The sequence below is a fragment of the Oncorhynchus mykiss genome, chromosome 7 (assembly GCF_013265735.2).
Source record: "Oncorhynchus mykiss isolate Arlee chromosome 7, USDA_OmykA_1.1, whole genome shotgun sequence".
Lineage (NCBI taxonomy): Eukaryota > Metazoa > Chordata > Actinopteri > Salmoniformes > Salmonidae > Oncorhynchus > Oncorhynchus mykiss.
In genome coordinates, this window is record NC_048571.1 from 13,732,737 (window position 1) to 13,755,105 (window position 22,369).

Consider the following 22,369-nt stretch of genomic DNA (forward strand, 5'->3'; position numbering starts at 1 on the left):
AATTCCGTATACGTAGCTAAAAGACTTACTGTATGTGCAACTATGATCATGTAAAAATGTAGTGTGACCATTGGTTTTGATTGAATAGGACAGGAGTGGATATGTAGGCTGAGTTACTGTAGCCTCCCTCAGCTTATGGCTGTATAGACAGATCCCTCTACTAAGCCACAAAAAACAAATAGGGAACATATGTGGTTTGTATAGCAACGCTTTTTAATGCAACAGTCACCAGTGTGCAGGAGTATTGATGATATGTCAGCAGTGTAGTTATGGCATTCCATAGTTGGGCTGGTTCAGTGTGACATAAAGACTAATGGGAACCTGGAGCAGGTATTATGTAATAGCCACACCCTGGCTTCCTCTCCTTGTCTCCTTTCCTTTCCTCTTCAGCGAGATGAAACAACTGGGACAGGCGAGATGTTTCCTCCAAAGACAATCTCTCATGGACTGTTTACACTCCTTAGTTCACTGTTAGCTCATGGCTGGGAAACAGTGCAGTGTCATGCAATACCATTCAACTGGAAAACTCAAGTGTGTCTCTGTGTAATGAGTGACTCAGCTGGTAGTACTATAGTTCTCTGGGCTCAGCGCTCTGTTTCCCACAGTAACAGCGGGGCGGAGAGGAGGGGAGGGGAGGAGGAGAGGAGAGGATGGGAGAGGAGGAGAGGATGGGAGAGGAGGAGAGGATGGGAGAGGATGGGAGGAGAGGACGGGATGTTTCTACAGAGGTGAGGTCAGGTGAGGTGAGGTCACAACACAGGTGCAGGACTGGAGCTGAACACGTAATCAGCCTGAGATCTCTCAACTGGTGGAGCCAAACCAAACACACTGACACAGCCACGTATGCTCGGGGACTGTTGTTCTACGCGGTGGAGAGGGTGTTGATTTCAGATTACCACACAGTCGCCTAGAATGAGTCACACCAACCATCTCAGTTCACCCCGTACATGGAACACAATTCTGACACGCTAACATCTTGGTTGGTAGTTTTGAAAATCAGCCCGGCCTCCAGACAGAGCCTGATGGTTACTATAATAGCAGGAACAGCCATATGAAGGTACAGGGGGCTGGGGAGGCCTGATCTCTCAACACGTTGGCACGGTCACACTTTCAAAATGCAACAGTCAGTGAGGGACGACAAAGATCTCACATGGTCAGCCTGGCCGCTTGTCCAGATTGAGTCTTATAGACTGGCCTGCCTGCCTGCCTGCCTCTGCTCTGCTTGGCTCTCAGGGTTTTAAGTGATTGTAGTTTGATGTCGTCTTCTTTACATGGCCTCTCCCTCTCTCTCTCTCACACACTGGGTTAATGGCTGCTGAAACATCTGGCCAACAACACTGGCTATGCACACGCACACAAACACACATCCTCACTAGTGTAACAGTATAGCTTCTGTCCCTCTCCTCGCCCCGACCTGGGCTCAAACCAGGGACTCTCTGCACACATCGACAAACGCCACCCTCAAAGCATCATTACCCATCGCTCCACAAAAGCCGCAGGGGAACAACTACGTCAAGGTCCCAGAGGGAGTGACGTCACCGATTGAAACGCTATTAGCGCGCACCCCGCAAACTAGCTAGCCATTTCACATCGGTAACACTAGCACACACACCCTGCACATCTGGCCTACCATGCTCTTGGGCTCCGTAAAGCCTATTAGCTGTGTTACCAGGACCAGGGAGCTGGCCCCTATGGTCCCACAGAGAGGGGAAGAAGGAATAGACAGAAACACCATGGTAGATCAGGCCTGTTTTGCATTCCCTTTTGCCTTTGCAAATCACTCCAATGGGTAGATGTACAGTATGTGAAAGAGCCACATGGTAAAGAGTAGTGACCGCATATTAGCTTCATGTTGTTTTGCATCATGTTTTTATACACAGTGACCCAGAGGCCGTGGCAGTAAGGCAGTTGATGTATTGTGGATCAGTCTGAGCTTGTTTGGTAGGGCTGTTTATCTTCAGGCAGTACAAGACGATGGATGGACAGATGGAGAGCACAGCAGGGGTGTAATCTGTGGGGTGTAATCAACCCACAGACAGAGTACAGTGAGGCCCATCTGCAGAGCTACAGAGTTCAGCTAACTATCCTCCATTTTGACTCGGAACGTTCCATGACAATAACATTCTAAGTGGTCCCTCTACAATTTGATTGTTTTGGAACCACAGAACTTTTCCAAAGCTTGGACTGAAAAACAGAAAGGTTACGGTTTTCTCAGGAGTTGTCAAGATTCTAGTCATCTTGAGCAAGACTCCCTGGAGATCTGGTGATTTACAGTAAGTTCTAAATGGCTCGGACAGAGAGAAAAGAGAGAGCGGAGACAACAGAGGAACACAGGTACCTTGGAAGCAGTCTGTGGTGAAAATCCTTTTCTCCTTGGCTTCCCTTGCCTGCCAACACATTCCTCTCCTAATCTCTGGAGCAACAGGGAGACCAGAATCGCGCACACACACACACACACACACACACACACACGGGCACACACACACACACACACACACACGGGCACACCAGCCTTATCTCGGGATTTGATAGGCTTGAAGTCATAAACAGCGCAATGCTTGACACACAACAAAGAGCTGCTGGCAACGCACAAAAGTGCTGTTTGAATTAATGTTTACGCGCCTGCTTCTGCCTACCACCCCTCAGTCAGATACTTGTATGCTTGTATGCTCAGCTAGATAATATGCAACGCAGGACACGCTAGATAATATCTAGTAATATCATCAACCATGTGTAGTTAACTAGTGATTATGATTGATTGTTTTTTATAAGATAAGTTTAATGCCAGCTAGCAACTTACCTTGGCTTACTGCATTTGCGTAACAGGCAGTCTCCTTGTGGAGTGCAATGAGAGAGAGGCAGGTTGTTATTGCGTTGGACTAGTTAACTGTAAGGTTGCAAGATTGGATCCCCCGAGTTGACAAGGTGAAAATCTGTCTTTCTGCCCCTGAACGAGGCAGTTAACCCACAGTTCCGAGGCCGGAACACTGTGTGTTGTGTGCCAGCATATTGTTTGACTTGTTGCCAATGTGACAATGCTATTTACCCAGCTCTTGTCTCTGCCTGTCTTCCACCCTGATAGTTCAAGCCTGCGAGACGGTCAGCTATTGAAGAGCTGGGGACTGGACAGTAGAGATTTTCCTTATCTCTCTACCTCAGAACTGACATTAAATGACCATCTCTATTCTCTGTTCCATTGTTCCTAGCTACCTAGTGTTTCACCCTCTGTGATGATGACATAAATAGATCACCACTTGTATCTGTTTTTATCAGTTCTCGAGCTAGCGTTTCTGCTATGGCTATATGGCCGGAAGTGTGGGTGTATTGTACAACACACTCTTATCTTTCACACGCTTTCACACAACCTTGTGTAGTGATGGACAGTAACACACTTTAACAGCCTGTTTTTATCTGAAACCCGTCTAACCACAACATAGTGTTGCTGTGCTGTTCATTGCCCAGTGAGTGTTGTTGGATTGGTCCCTGGTCTCTCTGTGTGACTGCAAATGGACCAGCAGGCAGTCATGTCCAAGAGTGAGAGAGGCTGAAATGTAATCTCCCCCGTTAAACCCCAACTCCCCCCTCACTCCCTCCTCTCCCCACTCTCCCCCTTAATGTTGCTGTCGATAGTCAGCCTGTATCTTCATTGATGCTTCCCATCAAATATTAACACGGCGTCTCCCTTCTTTATTTTGCTCGCTCTCTACTGAGGAGGCATTACAACATCTAAGTGCCTGTGCATTATAATCCAGGAATTGTCCCAGCAGTGGGGGATGGGTTGTCCTGCACTTCCTGTTAACGACAATTACAGCACTGTTTCCACCAGTGTAACTGTTACTTTCACTGTCTAGTATAGTAACTAAACACATTCCTACAATTACAGTACCAGTCAAAAGGTTAGACACACCTACTCATTCAAGGGTTTTTCTTTATTTGTACAATTTTCTATATTGTAGAATAATAGTGAAGACATCAAAGCTATGAAAGTAAAAACCAATAAAGTGTTAAACAAATCTAAATGTATTTTAGATTCTTCAAAGTAGCCACCTTTGCCTTGATGACAGCTTTGCACACATTTGGCATTCTCTCAACCAGCTTCACCTGGAATGCTTTCCCAGCAGTCTTGAAGGAGTTCCCACATATGCTGAGCACTTGTTGGCTGCATTTCCATCAATCTAGGGTCCAACTCAACCCAAACCATCTCAATTGGGTTGAGGTCAGGTAATTGTGGAGGTCAGGTCATCTGATGCAGCACTACATCACTCTCCTTTTTGGTCAAATAGCTCTTATACACTCTGGATGTGTGTTTGGTCATTGTCCTGTTGGAAAACAAATGATAGTCACACTAAGTGCAAACCAGATGGGATGGAGTATCGCTGCAGAATGCTGTGGTAGCTATACTGGTTAAGTGTGCCTTGAATTCTAAATAAATCACCAACACTGTCACCAGCAAAGCACTCCTACGCCGTCACCTCCTTTTCCCCTGCTTCAACCAAACATGCAGAGATCTCTTCTTCAAGCAAGTATCTTCTTCTTATTGGTGTCCTTTAGTAGGGGTTTCTTTGCAGCAATTCGACCATGAAGGACTGATTCACGCAGTCTCCTCTGAACAGTTGATGTTGAGATGTGTCTGTTACTTGAGCTCTGTGAAGCATTTATTTGGGCTGCAATTTCTGAGAATGGTAACTCTAATGAGCTTATCCTCTGCAGCAGAGGTAACTCTGGGTCTTCCTTTCCTATGGAGGTCCTCATGAGAGCCAGTTTCATCATGGCTATTGATGATTTTTGCGACTGCACTTGAAGAAATTTTCAAAGTTCTTGAAAGGTTCCATATTGACTGACCTTCACATTTTAAAGTAATGATGGACTGTTATTTCTCTTTGCTTATTTGAGCTGTTCTTGCCATAATATGGACTTGGTATTTTACCAAATAGGGCTATATTCTGTATACCACCCCTACCTTGTCATAACACAACTGATCGGCTCAAACTCATTAAGATGTAAAGAAATTCCACAAATTAACTTTTAACAGGGCACACCTGTTAATTGAAATGCATTCCAGGTGACTACCTCATGAAGCTGGATGAGAGAATGCCAAGCGTGTGCAAAGCTGTCATCATGGCAAAGGGTGGCTATTTGAAGAATCTCAAATATAAAATCTATTTAGATTTTAATTTGTTTTACACTTTTTTGGTTACTACATGTAAAATATATTTTGATATTTGTAACACTTTTTTGCCTACGACATGATTCCGTATGTGTTATTTCAAATGTGTTTTGACGTCTTCACTATTATTCTATAATGTAGAAAATTGTAAAAAATTAAGAAAAACCCTTGAATGAATATGTGTGTCCAAACTGTGATGCATACAAAGCCCTTCCCTGTCCTCCTTTTGGCAAATCCGACCACGACTCCATTTTGTCGCTCCCAGCCTATAGACAGAAACTTAAACAGGAAACGCCCGTGCTCAGGTCTGTTCAACACGCTTCGATCACGTGGACTGAGATATGTTCCGGATAGCGTTGAACAACAACATTGATGTATACGCTGATTCGGTGAGCGAGTTTATTAGCAAGTGAATCGGTGATGTTGTACCCACGGCGACTATTAAAACCTTCCCCAACCAGAAACCGTGGATTGATGGCAGCATTCGCGCAAAACTAAAAGCGCGAACCACTGCTTTTAATCATGGCAAGGCGACCGGAAGCATTACCAAACACAAACAATGTAGCTATTCTCTCCGCAAGGCAATCAAACAAGCTAAGCGTCAGTATAGAGACAAAGTAGAGTCGCAATTCAACGGCTCAGACACGAGTGGTATGTGGCAGGGTCTACAGTCAATTACGGACTACAAAAAGAAAACCAGCCCCGTCGCGGACCGCGATATCTTGCTACCAGACAAACTAAACACCTTCTTTGCTCGCTTTGAGGACAATATAGTGCCACCGAAACGGCCCGCTACCAAAACCTGCTGGCTCTCCTTCACCGTGAGTAAAACATTTAAACGTGTTAACCCTCGCAAGGCTGCCGGCCCAGACGGCATCCCTAGCTGCGTCCTCAGAGCATGCGCAGACCAGCTGGCTGGTGTGTTTACGGACATATTAAATCAATCCCTATCCCAGTCTGCTGTTCCCACATGCTTCCATTGTTCCTGTTCCCAAGAAAGCTAAGGTAACTGAGATAAACGACTATCGCCCCGTAGCACTCACTTCCGTCATCATGAAGTGCTTTGAGAGTCTAGTCAAGGATCATATCACCTCCACCCTACCTGACGCCCTAGACCCACTCAAATTTGCTTACCGCCCCAATAGGTCCACAGACGACACAATCGCAATCACACTGCACACTGCCCTAACCCATCTGGACAAGAGGAATACCTATGTAAGAATGCTGTTCATCGACTACAGCTCAGCATTTAACACCATAGTACCCTCCAAACTTGTCATCAAGCTCGAGACCCTGGGTCTCGACCTCAACCTGTGCAACTGGGTCCTGGACTTTCTGACAGGATGCCCCCAGGTGGTGAAGGTAGGAAACAACATCACCACCCCGCTGATCCTCAACACTGGGGCCCCACAAGGGCGCGTTCTCAGCCCTCTCCTGTACTCCCTGTTCACCCATGACTGTGTGGCAATGCACGCTTCCAACTCAATCATCAAGTTTGCAGACGACACCACAGTGGTAGGGCCCTCGGAGTGTGGTGTCAGGAAAATAACCTCACACTCAACGTCAACAAAACAAAGGAGATGATTGTGGACTTCAGGAAACAGCAGAGGGAGCAGCCCCCTATCCACATCGATGGGACAGTAGTGGAGAAGGTGGAAAGTTTTAAGTTCACGGACAAACTGAAATGGTCCACCCACACAGACAGTGTGGTGAAGAAGGCGCAACAGCACTTCTTCAACCTCAGGAAGCTGAAGAAATTTGTATTGTCACCTAAATCACTCACAAACATTTACAGATGCACAATCGAGAGCATCCTGTCGGGCTGTATCACCGCCTGGTACAGCAACTGCTCCGCCCACAACCATAAAGCTCTCCAGAGGGTAGTGAGGTCTGCACAACGCATCACCGGGGGAAAACTACCTGCCATCCAGGACACCTACACCACCCTATGTCACAGGAAAGCCAAAAAGATCATCAAGGACAACAGCCACCGAGCCTCTGTTCACCCCGCTATCATCCAGAAGGCGAGGTCAGTACAGGTGCATCAAAGCAGGGACCGAGAGACTGAAAAACGGCTTCTTTCTCAAGGCCATCAGACTGTTAAACAGCTATCACTAACATTGAGTGGTTTCTGCCAACATACTGACTCAAATCTCTGGCCACTTAATAATACAAAATTGGATATAATAAATGTATCACTAGTCACTTTAAACCATGTCACTTTATATAATGTTTACATACCCTACATTACTCATCTCATGTGTATACTGTACTCTATACCATCTACTGCATCTTGCCTATGCTTTTCGGCCATCGCTCATCCATATATTTTAATGTACATATTCTTATTCATTCCTTTACACTTGTGTGTGTATAAGGTAATTGTTGTGAAATTGTTAGATTACTTGTTAGATATTACTGCACGGTCGGAACTAGAAGCATTTCGCTACCGTCGTATTAACATCTGCTAACCATGTGTATGTGACCAATAACATTTGATTTGATTTGGTACTGTATATCCCATAGAACAGTGGTTCACAAATTGGTGGGTTGGGGTAACCTTAATTGAGTTTGACTGATTACTTTTGGAATGAGATTGTGGACTGGAAACTGGTTAGAAATGTGATTCTGGTTGACTTGGAAGGTCACAGGAAACTACTTCAGATAAACCATATCAAAACAATCACTGCCAATGAATTCACAAAAGGCTTCTGGGAATAGCGTACTCACCATTAGGGAATGAGGCTAAATGTATCCTCCTGCTACTGAACAGTGACAGGAAGTCCTTGGTTATCAAAAGGAAGCGGTGACTGATCCTTTAAAGGGGCGGCCAATGAGAAGCAGGGAGAAAGTCAATGCGTCCACTAAGTGACGACGACACAGAAAAGGCAGCCACTTTATGTCTAATAGCAAAAGGTTCTCCATTGATTTTTGTCTCCCCGTTTTTTCCCCTTTAACTATAAATACGCTCCCGTCCTGAAACCTGACCCAGCACTAACTATTAAAACCTCTAGAATAGAAGAAGTCTAGTATTACATCCGACTGGATCAGAAGTCGGCCTTAATCGTGGCACTTTGATTTTATTCGACGCAGACCGGTCTTAATGCAAAATGTCTTAAAACTCTAAAAGCTTAAATGTAATCAGTAAAAGAATGTTGTCGGCTTAGCACTATATAAACGGTTGTCTGTGGTGGGAGAGAGAGAGGGGCTGGGCTGGAACAGAGACTCAAATAAGGTTAGAGATGCATTACCTGGGGAGGCGACATTACAGAACACTGAGTTCCTGGGAGGACGATTGAACTGTCATCTACAGTATGATAAAGTGCATAATAAAGCCTTACTCTGCCTTCTTAACAACGCTATCAGCAAGACAGGTCCTGCAGGCCCTAGTTCTGTCATCCCTGGACTACTGTCCAGTTGTTGGTCAGGTGACACAAAGAAGGACTTAGGAAAATGTACAATTGTCCCAGAACAGGGCAGGGTGGCTGGCCCTTAAATGTAGACAGTGAGCTAGCATTCATAATATGCATGTCAATCTCTCCTGGCTCAAAGAAGAGGAGAGATAGACTTCATCACTACTTGTTTTTGTAAGAGGTGTTGACAAGCTGAATGCACTGAGCTGTCTGTTTAAACTACTAGCTCACAGCTCAGACACCCATGCATACCACACAAGACATGCCATCAGAGGTCTCTTCACAGTCCCCAAGTCCAGAACAGACAACGGGAGGTGCACAGTACTACATAGAGCCATGACTACGTGGAACTCTATTCCACACTGTACACCTTATAGAACAGCTGGACTGTGAAGAGACACACACACACAGGCACAGACACGCATACACACACATGATAACATACGCACCATACACACACATACACATGGATTTTGTGTTGTAGATATGTGGTAGTAGAGTAGGGGCCTGAGGGCACACATGTAATGTGTTGTGAAATGTATTGTAATGTTTTTTTAAATTATATATAACTGCCTTAATTTCACTGGTCCCCAGGAAGAGTAGCTGCTGCCTTGGCAGGAACTAATGGGGATCCTTAATAAATACAAATATAAAAGCAAAAGCAATGAGTGGCACTTACAGGGTCAGAGTTCACCCAGACATAAAGGTTTTCAGATGTTTTTCATACATCCAAGTCTACAGTAAATACCTAAATGTTTCAGGCCTCAGGCGAATGAGAAATGACACCATCTAACTCCATCCAAGTCTACAGTAAATACCTAAATGTTTCAGGCCTCAGGCGAATGAGAAATGACACCATCTAACTCCATTCAAATCTTGATATTACAAATGGATTTGACCGTGCCAAATTTGTTTGAATATTTACCAGCATGATTTAGAGTATCCGTCACTGACAAACAGGACCATATGTTTAACTGAGCCGACCATGAACAGGCAAATGGAGTGATTAGAAGAGGTCAGTAGCGGGCCACGGGGCCTAGTGTGAGAGAACAGAGGAGTGTGTTAGAACACGAGGAGAGGGCTTGATTAAAACCCAGTGAAGAGACTATACAAGGCCAGTGGTATAATGGCATGCAGTGCCTAAGTTCCAAATGGAATGCTGAGAGGTCAGGCTGACCCTGCAGTCAGAGATCTAATCAGTGATTGTTGTGGACATTCTCACCAGCGTTCCTCTAGTCCAGTGATTCCCAACTCCAGTCCTCCAGTACCCCCAACAACATACATTTTTGTTGTAGCCCCAGACGAGCAGACCTGATTCATCTCATTGAGGGCCTGATGATTAGTTGATAAGCTGACTAAGGTCTGTGTGTCTGGGGCTCCAATATAAATATGTATTGTTGGGGTACTGGAGATGGGAAACATTGGACTATACTAGGTGAGGAAGCCCACAACAGTCATTGATTTGATCTCTCTGACTGCAGTCAGGCTGACCTCTTTCAGCCTTCCATTTGCATAGCATTATACCACTTACTCTGCTAACCAGAATGACCCCTGGTTAGGGATGACCATGTATGGTATTACAAGTATCAATGGTTACTGAATCTGTATTCCTCTCCCACTTGATGCCTAAGTAAGCAAGACCCCCAACTGTCTTAGACCCCCAACTATTCTAGACCGCCATCTGTCGTAGGCTCCCAACTATTCTAGACCGCCATCTGTCGTAGGCCCCCAACTGTCTTAGACCCCCAACTATTCTAGACCGCCATCTGTCGTAGGCCCCCAACTGTCTTAGACCCCCAACTATTCTAGACCGCCAGCTGTCGTAGGCCCCCAACTATTCTAGACCGCCATCTGTCGTAGGCCCCCAACTGTCTTAGACCCCCAACTATTCTAGACCGCCATCTGTCGTAGGCCCCCAACTATTCTAGACCGCCATCTGTCGTAGGCCCCCAACTGTCTTAGACCCCCAACTATTCTAGACCGCCATCTGTCGTAGGCCCCCAACTATTCTAGACCGCCATCTGTCGTAGGCCCCCAACTGTCTTAGACCCCCAACTGCCCTCATTACTAGATATGTTTTATGTTTGTTCCTCATTCCATGCTCCTTGGTTGGACTGAGAGGTCCTGTACTGTAGCAACAGTGTTGTCTTCTTTAGAATGGAGGAAGCCCAGCTAGCACATAACGTTCTGAGAACCATAAGTTTCTTAGAGCTTGGTGAGAGCGTGGTTGTCCTGTGGATATTTAGCATTAAACCTTCCCATTATGTTTCCTACAGACTTCTTCATGATTCTATTAAAAGTAATGTTCTCAAATTGTTCAGAGAACGTTAAGAAGTATCGTTCCTCTATGGGAATTTCAGTACTTCTGCATAAGGTTTTCTCCAGTTTTCCTCATGGTTGTATTAAAAGTCATGTTCTCAGAATATTAAGAAACAATTCCATAAAAAACAAGAAAACATTAGTAACGCTCAAAGAACGTTGTAGAAATGTTATTTAAAAACATTTACATTCCGTTCTCAGCGTCAACAAAACTATTTGAATCGCTCCTCTATCTTAAGTGATTTTAATGAGTGAGTGTTTCCTTAGAAATAGGGTTTGAATAGTCTAAAATGAACAGCTTTGTATGAGTAAAAAAGACACATGTCATGCTAGCTGCATCCTGGTGGCGCAGTGGACTAATTCATGAATAATGCCTAAGCACATTCATTTCCATGTGTCCTATCTGTGCTGGGAGTTTAAAACCATTAAGCTAGCAGTGCTATTGAAAGTCTTATTGAAACATGTTCTTATAACGTTATTTAATTGCCTTCAAATAACCTAGAATTTCCATTTTCAGATCGTTAATAAAACCTCCCAGGAAAACTTTCAGGGAACCATAGATAAACATTCCCAGAACCTCCCTGCAACCTAAAAATGTATGTTACCAGAACAGGCAAAATGTTCACTTCCATTCTCAGAATGGTAAAAAATGAAATCCGTTTTAATCATCAGGAAACGTATGGCTTTGTTCTCTCAACTTCTAAGGAACCAAAAGTGCCAGCTGGGAGGAAGCAGATGGGGTGAGAGAGAGAGATGTTTGGGAGAAAAGGTCAGGAGGCAGATGGAGAGAGAGATGTGTGGTCAGGAGTTATATGGAGAGAGAGAGATGTGTGGGAGAAGAGGGCAGGATGCAGACAGAGAGGAGAGGAGTGGGCGAGAAGAGGGCAGGAGGTAGATAGATAGAGAGATGTGTGGGAGAAGAGGGCAGGAGATAGATAGATAGATAGAGAGATGTGTGGGAGAAGAGGGCAAGAGGCAGACAGAGAGGAGAGGAGTGGGCGAGAAGAGGGCAGGAGATAGATAGAGAGAGATGTGAGAGAAGATAAGAGAAGAGAAGACAGGCTATGTGCTCACTGCCCACAAAATGAGGTGGAAACTGAGCTGCACTTCCTAACCTCCTGCCCAATGTATGACCATATTAGAGAGACATATTTCCCTCAGATTAAACAGATCCACAAAGAATTCGAAAACAAATCCAATTTTGATAAAGTCCCATATCTACTGGGCAAGATTTGTGACCTGTTGCCACGAGAAAAGGGCAACCAGTGAAGAACAAACACCATTATAAATACAACCCATATTTATGCTTATTTATTTTATCTTGTGTCCTTTAACCATTTGTACATTGTTAAAACACTGTATATATATAATATGACATTTGGATTGTCCTTATTGTTTTGAAACTTCTGTATGTGTAATGTTTACTGTTAATTTTTATTGTTTATTTCACTTTATATATTCACTTTATATATTATTCACTTGCTTTGGCAATGTTAACACATGTTTCCCATGCCAATAAAGCCCCTTGAATTGAATTGAATTGAATTGATGTGTGGGAGAAGAGGGCAGGAGGCAGACAGATAGGAGAGGAGTGGGCAAGAAGAGGGCAGGAGATAGAGAGAGATGTGTGGGAGAAGAGGGCAGGAGGCAGAGAGAGAGGAGAGGAGTGGGCGAGAAGAGGGCAGGAGATAGATAGATAGAGAGATGTGTGGGAGAAGAGGGCAGACAGAGAGGAGAGGAGTTGGCGAGAAGATTGCAGGAGATAGATAGAGAGATGTGTGGGAGAAGAGGGCAGACAGAGAGGAGAGGAGTGGGCGAGAAGATTGCAGGAGATAGATAGAGAGAGAGGAGTGGGCGAGACGAGAGTGTTGTCAGCATCTCCAGACTCAAGCTAACCAGTCTATCTATACTGTACTATACTGTGCTCTCCTCTTCTCTCCATGAGAGCACCAGAACAGACTGTGTACTATCAGCAGACATGCCATGATGATACGCCATGTACAAGAGATATTGGTCCTGTACCAATACTAAAGGCACTCTTCCCTTCTCCACCACTAAGTAGTATAATCACAGATTCCACACCTTACTGGATGGGTGAAAACAATGTAGAGGAACTCTTATTTTCACCTATCCTGTCATGTTACGTCAGTGTTTACTGGTTCTCGTCAGGCAGGGAGGATGTGCATTATTTATGCGTGGGCTTGTACCCTCATTAACGTTGCCCCGCCTCATGTTCTAACAGGAACATGAGTTTGTGTCTTTGATGTGCTATTTCTTAGAGGATATATTTTAAAGCCCGGGAAAAAAATCTGTTTTGGAAGAGGGTTGTTTTTTAGAATAGAATATAGAATACATCTTTATCATCCATAAAGTCAATAGGTTCATTTGGTTCTAGTTGTGTGGATGTCTCAATGGCTGCGGTCTGTACCCGTTGTTTCTCTGGTTGAGGGTGACTCCCTTTCCTCTGTCAGGCAGAGGACAATACAGTGTTCATGGTAGAAGCTGCCTCCTCTGCTCCTGAACAATAAACACTCTCTCTTTCTCACTCTCACACCCGCTCTTTCTCTCGTGACTCATCTGAGATAGGGAGTGGTGTATGTCTGAGAGTGAGCTGAGTGAGCAAGATAAATGTAGGGATTGTGAAAAGAATAGAGAAAGCAAGAGTGTGGGCTGACCGTGAGAGAGAGTGGACCAGCTCTTATCTGGGGAGAGGAGATCCCAGCTGTTCCCAGTCTGCTGCTGATACACACAGAACAGAAGGCTGCTCTTCTCTCCTCGCTCTTCCTCATGCTCTGTCTTCTCTCATCTCTCAGATCACTGAAGCAGGCCAGCTACGGCTGCATCTCAATAGTCTATAGTGGCATCCTCTTCTCCACCCTTAACCCTTTGATTGGTGAACCAGCATCATGATACTAGAAGACTTTGCCACTATAGACTTTTGGGATCTATCCCCAGAATCACCAGTCAAAGGGTAAGGAGACTAGAAGAGGGTGTTGCTATAGACTACTGAGATGCACCCTTGGATGGCCTGTTTCAAGTCAGATAAGACCAATTTAAACCTCCTTAGGCTCAATGATCCAGAGGTGGAGTCTCCTCCTATCCTGTCTGAGGTGTGTATAGGACAGGTGAGCTCAAAATAGCTGAGCACTAGTGGGGGTGACCAGAGTAGTCTAGGACACTAGGAGTGCTCAGTGACTTAACCCCGCGAGACATGGCTGGAGACTAGGAGTGCTCAGTGACTTAACCCCGCGAGACATGGCTGGAGACTAGGAGTGCTCAGTGACTTAACCCTGCGAGACACGGCTGGAGAATAGGAGTGCTCAGTGACTTAACCCTGCGAGACACGGCTGGAGACTAGGAGTGCTCAGTGACTTAACCCTGCGAGACACGGCTGGAGACTAGGAGTGCTCAGTGAATTAACCCCGCGAGACATGGCTGGAGACTAGGAGTGCTCAGTGACTTAACCCTGCGAGACACGGCTGGAGACTAGGAGTGCTCAGTGACTTAACCCTGCGAGACACGGCTGGAGACTAGGAGTGCTCAGTGACTTAACCCTGCGAGACACGGCTGGAGACTAGGAGTGCTCAGTGACTTAACCCTGCGAGACACGGCTGGAGACTAGGAGTGCTCAGTGACTTAACCCTGCGAGACACGGCTGGAGACTAGGAGTGCTCAGTGAATTAACCCTGCGAGACACGGCTGGAGACTAGGAGTGCTCAGTGACTTAACCCTGCGAGACACGGCTGGAGACTAGGAGTGCTCAGTGACTTAACCCTGCGAGACACGGCTGGAGACTAGGAGTGCTCAGTGACTTAACCCTGCGAGACACGGCTGGAGACTAGGAGTGCTCAGTGAATTAACCCCGCGAGACATGGCTGAAAACTAGGGTACGTTGCTAGGGGAAAACAATCCTATTCCCTGGACAGGGATTACCATCACCTCTTTTTATACTGCAGCAGGAGATGTGTGTGTAATGTCTGTTTGTCTGGGCAAGAGGAGGTCAGTGTGATAATGATTTCACTATTCATCCTGTGAATGTTGTTATAACATCCATGCTATCTTTACTCAGGAGAAGATACTAACTCATATCAAACAACAAACCAATCACAATGAGTTGCCAACAGCAACAAACTGACACAGAGGCTATAAGCCACTCTAGTAAAGAGAGCATTGTTGACAGCTGTAGTATAGTAATACTATGGTATGGAGACAGCTGTAGTATAGTAATACTATGGTATGGAGACAGCTGTAGTATAGTAATACTATGGAATGGAGACAGCTGTAGTATAGTAATACTATGGTATGGAGACAGCTGTAGTATAGTAATACTACGGTATGTAGACAGCTGTAGTATAGTAATAGTATGGTATAGAGACAGCTGTAGTATAGTAATACTATGGTATGGAGACAGCTGTAGTATAGTAATACTATGGTATGGAGACAGCTGTAGTATAGTAATACTACGGTATGTAGACAGCTGTAGTATAGTAATAGTATGGTATAGAGACAGCTGTAGTATAGTAATACTATGGTATGGAGACAGCTGTAGTATAGTAATACTATGGTATGTAGACAGCTGTAGTATAGTAATACTATGGAATGGAGACAGCTGTAGTATAGTAATACTATGGTATGGAGACAGCTGTAGTATAGTAATACTACGGTATGTAGACAGCTGTAATATAGTAATAGTATGGTATAGAGACAGCTGTAGTATAGTAATACTATGGTATGGCGACAGCTGTAGTATAGTAATACTACGGTATGGAGACAGTTGTAGTATAGTAATACTATGGTATGGAGACAGCTGTAGTATAGTAATAGTATGGTATAGAGACAGCTGTAGTATAGTAATACTATGGAATGGAGACAGCTGTAGTATAGTAATACTACGGTATGGAGACAGCTGTAGTATAGTAATACTATGGTATAGAGACAGCTGTAGTATAGTAATACTATGGTATGGAGACAGCTGTAGTATAGTAATACTATGGAATGGAGACAGCTGTAGTATAGTAATACTATGGAATGGAGACAGCTGTAGTATAGTAATACTATGGTATGGAGACAGCTGTAGTATAGTAATACTATGGAATGGAGACAGATGTAGTATAGTAATACTATGGTATGGAGACAGCTGTAGTATAGTAATACTACGGTATGTAGACAGCTGTAATATAGTAATAGTATGGTATAGAGACAGCTGTAGTATAGTAATACTATGGTATGGCGACAGCTGTAGTATAGTAATACTACGGTATGGAGACAGCTGTAGTATAGTAATACTATGGTATGGAGACAGCTGTAGTATAGTAATGGTATGGTATAGAGACAGCTGTAGTATAGTAATACTATGGAATGGAGACAGCTGTAGTATAGTAATACTACGGTATGGAGACAGCTGTAGTATAGTAATACTATGGTATAGAGACAGCTGTAGTATAGTAATACTATGGTATGGAGACAGTTGTAGTATAGTAATGCTATGGAATGGAGACAGCTGTAGTATAGTAATACTATGGAATGGAGACAGCTGTAGTATAGTAATACTATGGTATGGAGACAGCTGTAGTATAGTAATACTATGGTATAGAGACAGCTGTAGTATAGTAATACTATGGTGTAGAGCAGGGTGGGAGGTCTGCTGTGAGAGGCTCAGTGGACACACGGCCCCTCACCAGCTGTTGTAGAGCCTACAGCATGAGGCTACTAGCCACTTTATTACCGAGAGAGAGGGGAAGAGTAGGGAAATAGGAGAGGGAGAGAGAGAGCGAGAGAGTGAGGGAGAAAGAGAGAGGGAATGAAAAAGAGAAGGATCTTGTCTGATGACTCGTAGGCTCTCAGGTGTTATCTGTAGGTGTGTGCGTGTGTTCTTTGTTCAGTCTTTATGCTGCAGTCCCCTGTGAGACACAGGCTTGTGCTCAGCAGCCAACCAAGGTAACAGGATAACTTATTCAGGGACGAGAATAGTGAGTAATTCACTTTAATACTGAATCTCTGGTATTCTGCTAGCTCGTTAGACCCTAGCTAAATACAAACTAACGTGTTGACTTCCGATTGACTCCTATTTCCTATTTTCTCAAAAAAATGAAACTTTTATTGAATTAAAATCTGTTTCTATGAATGAAATCATGTAGAGAACTAGGGCTGAATGTTTTATAAGAGAAATACACTGCCCAGGACAAGATAAGTTAAAAGGTTACGTTTTGTTACAGTACATTGAAGCAAAACAAATATACTGTATGATGAAACTCGTAAGCCCGATTGTCCCTGTGCCATTTAGAAGACACTTTTAGCCAAAGTGTCTTCCAGTCATGCGTGCAGACATTTCTATGATTGGGTGGTCCCGGGAATCAAACCCACTACCCTGGTGTTACAAACGCGATGCTCTGCCAACTGAACGACAAAGGACTAATTCATTAATAAGAGCTAACGGAGGTTTAATCTGCTTGGCCGATATACCACAGTGCCCTCTGTGGGTAAAAATAATATCTAAAGGGATGTTAGCCTGTACTCGCCCCACTTACATAACCGCTAGCTAAAGATGCTAATGCTACACATGCTGGCTCAATGTAATCCCTGTCTAATGGGATGGATGGGTGGACCCGTGGTGCGGTAGGGGCATTCTGAGAGTAGTTTCACCGGCCATACTAGGAAACCACACTCATCACCTCACACTGGCCTCTTATGAACCACAGCTTACCAGAGCCTGGATGGCTGAACACATTTGCTTGTCTTACAGGTCATACTGAAAAACCACACTGGCCACTCTGACCTTTTTAATAGCTGAGGTTTGATTGATTAGGTATGCAGAGTAGCAACCTTTCAGGTGTTGATAAGATCATTCCCTGCAGCCTCTGTCTGGCTCCAGTGAGTGCGTCTATAGAAAGAACAAGGTCGGACTGTATCTTAGGCTAGGTTGACTATCTTAGGCTAGGTGGAACTGTATCTTAGGCTAGGTTGACTATCTTAGGCTAGGTGGAACTGTATCTTAGGCTAGGTGGAACTGTATCTTAGGCTAGGTTGACTATCTTAGGCTAGGTGGAACTGTATCTTAGGCTAGGTTGACTATCTTAGACTAGGTGGAACTGTATCTTAGGCTAGGTTGACTATCTTAGGCCAGGTGGAACTGTATCATAGGCTAGGTGGAACTGTATCTTAGGCTAGGTGGAACTGTATCTTAGGCTAGGTTGGACTGTATCTTAGGCTATGTTGACTATCTTAGGCCAGGTGGAACTGTATCTTAGGCTAGGTGGAACTGTATCATAGGCTAGGTGGAACTGTATCTTAGGCTAGGTGGAACTGTATCTTAGGCTTTGTTGACTATCTTAGGCTAGGTCGGACTGTATCTTAGGCTAGGTCGGACTGTATCTTAGGCTAGGTCGGACTGTATCTTAGGCTAGGTGGAACTGTATCTTAGGCTAGATGGAACTGTATCTTGGGCTTGGTTGACTATCTTAGGCTAGGTGGAACTGTATCTTAGGCTAGGTGGAACTGTATCTTAGGCTAGGTGGAACTGTATCTTAGGCTAGGTGGGACTGTATCATAGGCTAGGTGGAACTGTATCTTAGGCTAGGTCGGACTGTATCTTAGGCTAGGTGGAACTGTATCTTAGGCTAGGTCGGACTGTATCTTAGGCTAGGTGGAACTGTATCTTAGGCTAGGTCGGACTGTATCTTAGGCTAGGTTGACTATCTTAGGCCAGGTGGAACTGTCTCTTAGGCTAGGTGGAAATGTATCTTAGGCTAGGTGGAAATGTATCTTAGGCTAGGTGGAACTGTATCTTAGGCTAGGTGGAACTGTATCTTAGGCTAGGTCGGACTGTATCTTAGGCTAGGTGGAACTGTATCTTAGGCTAGGTGGAACTGTATCTTAGGCTAGGTGGAACTGTATATTGGGCTAGGTTGACTATCTTAGGCTAGGTGGAACTGTATCTTAGGCTAGGTGGAACTGTATCTTAGGCTAGGTCGGACTGTATCTTAGGCTAGGTCGGACTGTATCTTAGGCTAGGGGGAACTGTATCTTAGGCTAGGTCAGACTGTATCTTAGGCTAGGTCGAACTGTATCTTGGGCTAGGTTGACTATCTTAGGCTAGGTGGAACTGTATCTTAGGCTAGGTGGAACTGTATCTTAGGCTAGGTGGAACTGTATCTTGGGCTAGGTTGACTATCTTAGGCTAGGTGGAACTGTATCTTAGGCTAGGTGGAACTGTATCTTAGGCTAGGTCGGACTGTATCTTAGGCTAGGGGGAACTGTATCTTAGGCTAGGTGGAACTGTATCTTGGGCTAGGTTGACTATCTTAGGCTAGGTGGAACTGTATCTTAGGCTAGGTGGAACTGTTTCTTAGGCTAGGTGGAACTGTATCTTAGGCTAGGTCGGACTGTATCTTAGGCTAGGGGGAACTGTATCTTAGGCTAGGTCAGACTGTATCTTAGGCTAGGTCGGACTGTATCGTAGGCTATGTTGATTGTATCTTAGGCTAGGTTGACTGTATCTTAGGCTAGGTTGACTGTATCTTAGGCTAGGTCGGACTGTATCGTAGGCTATGTTGATTGTATCTTAGGCTAGGTTGACTGTATCTTAGGCTAGGTCGACTGTATCTTAGGCTAGGTCGACTATATCTTAGGCTAGGTTGAACTGTATCTTAGGCTATGTTGATTGTATCTTAGGCTAGGTCGACTGTATCTTAGGCTAGGTCGACTGTATCTTAGGCTAGGTCGACTGTACCTTAGGCTAGGTCGACTGTATCTTAGGCTAGGTTGACTTTACCTTAGGCCAGGTGGAACTGTATCTTAGGCTAGGTTGAACTGTATCTTAGGCTAGGTGGAACTGTATCTTAGGCTAGGTGGAACTGTATCTTAGGCTAGGTCGGACTGTATCTTAGGCTAGGTTGACTATCTTAGGCTAGGTGGAACTGTATCTTAGGCTAGGTGGAACTGTATCTTAGGCTAGGTGGAACTGTATCTTAGGCTAGGTGGAACTGTATCTTAGGCTAGGTGGAACTGTATCTTAGGCTAGGTCGGACTGTATCTTAGGCTAGGGGGAACTGTATCTTAGGCTAGGTCAGACTGTATCTTAGGCTAGGTCGGACTGTATCTTAGGCTAGGTGGCACTGTATCGTAGGCTAGGTGGAACTGTATTGTAGGCTAGGTGGAACTGAATCTTAGGCTAGCTCGGACTGTATCTTAGGCTAGGTGGAACTGTATCTTAGGCTAGGTCGGACTGTATCTTAGGCTAGGTCAAACTGTATCTTAGGCTAGGTCGGACTGTATCGTAGGCTAGGTCGACTGTATCGCAGGCTAGGTTGACTGTATCGTAGGCTAGGTCGACTGTATCTTAGGCTAGGTCGACTGTATCTTAGGCTAGGTCGACTGTATCTTAGGCTAGGTCGACTGTATCTTAGGCTAGGTGGAAATGTATCTTAGGCTAGGTTGAACTGTATCTTAGGCTAGGTGGAACTGTATCTTAGGCTAGGTGGAACTGTATCTTAGGCTAGGTGGAACTGTATCTTAGGCTAGGTCGGACTGTATCTTAGGCTAGGGGGAACTATATCTTAGGCTAGGTCAGACTGTATCTTAGGCTAGGTCGGACTCTATCTTAGGCTAGGTGGGACTGTATCTTAGGCTAGGTGGGACTGTATCTTAGGCTAGGTGGGACTGTATCTTAGGCTAGGTGGGACTGTATCTTAGGCTAGGTGGGACTGTATCGTAGGCTAGGTGGAACTGTATCGTAGGCTAGGTGGAACTGAATCTTAGGCTAGCTCGAACTGTATCTTAGGCTATGTGGAACTGTATCTTAGGCTAGGTCGGACTGTATCTTAGGCTAGGTCGAACTGTATCTTAGGCTAGGTCGGACTGTATCGTAGGCTAGGTCGACTGTATCTTAGGCTAGGTCGACTGTATCTTAGGCTAGGTCGACTGTATCTTAGGCTAGGTCGACTGTATCGTAGGCTAGGTCGACTGTATCTTAGGCTAGGTCGACTGTATCTTAGGCTAGGTGGAAATGTATCTTAGGCTAGGTTGAACTGTATCTTAGGCTAGGTTGAACTGTATCTTAGGCTATGTTGATTGTATCTTAGGCTAGGTCGACTGTACCTTAGGCTAGGTTGACTGTATCTTAGGCTAGGTTGACTTTACCTTAGGCTAGGTTGACTGTATCGTAGGCTAGGTTGACTGTATCTTGGGCTAGGTTGACTGTATCTTAGGCTAGATTGAGGAGTGATATTGCCACTATGATGCATTTGTAAGAATACAGGAATGATGGTCGAAGACAAGGTTTCCAGTTCAGGGTATTTAATAACTCATTAAAAAAGACACCGCAAATGGACACAGGAGCACATGGGGGGTAGGATGGCGATATGGAATGGCTTGAAAGGCCGGTAGGTAAGGTTTTGGTCTGGAGGGAATACAAAGGGGACATGGATACAACACATTCACATACAAGACAAATTGTCAGAACTAAGGAGACATACAAAGTATAACATGCTAACCAAACATAAGACATGACCAATATGTCCCTGACTGTCCCTCAATATCTATGGAACTCAGGATATACACTATATTCAGATGAAGGAGGTATTCTAAGGAAAGTATAGCATTATATACATGCTCTGATTGGCAATACAGGCTAGAAAGTTAGTGTTGGAACGCCCAGAACGGGGCGCCCGGCTCACACCCGGGAGGCAGCCCGGTTCTAAATGGAATGCAGTCAATGCTCAGTTCACTTGGGGCATGCCCGGGGGATTAATCAAATCCCCTCAGTGTCTCTCTGTTTGGGCTTGTCCAGCTTCTTGAGCTAGCTCACTGGTGATAAACAGACATGGGCAAACATGTAGCACTCTACTGGACGCAACCCATTTAGTTACTTAAGGCTCAGCGAGTAAGGAAATTACTTTAAGATTATATTATATTTGATTTGATTTCCCTCTTTTTATATTTGATTATGTTTGATTAGATTCTATTCTATTTGACTATTCCAGACAGGTGTGAAATCAGTGGGTTGACCTTCCTATGGTGTTGTGGTGTGTATTGGTGAGTGTTTGTATATAGGCGTGTGTCATAGTTAGTGTTGAATGGGAGAGTTATTGTATGGTGAAAGGTTTGTAGCCAACACTCATTTATCATTCCCCACCCAGTTACATGACTCAGAGCCCTTACTCACTTCTACTGGAGGTCTGTTGTGTTGTGTTTGTTAGGTCGCCACTTTATTACACTCAACACAGTCATTTATTCTGTTTGCGACTGTAATGCTATTGTGTCTGCCAGACTGTCTCTGCATTCAACAACACTAACCAAGTTTGGTGAGACAAAGACATGTTGGCTGGAGCAGGAAACAACTGCCTGACAACCAGTGAGGCTACCTTTGTTGCCCCTGTGTCTTCTCCTGTTCTGTCCTGACCTGCCCTGATTTGTCCTGTCATGATCTGACCTGACCTGTGTGCTGACCTGGCATTGACCTTTGACGTCTTGA

General features: G+C 44.7%; 1 protein-coding gene across 6 annotated transcripts in view; it reads left to right on the forward strand.

Annotated features, from left to right (window-relative positions):
* Positions 1–22,369, forward strand: part of LOC110527351 (probable phospholipid-transporting ATPase IH) — a 91,393-nt gene that overhangs the window by 18,086 nt on the left and 50,938 nt on the right. The gene's annotated exons all lie outside the window — the stretch shown is intronic.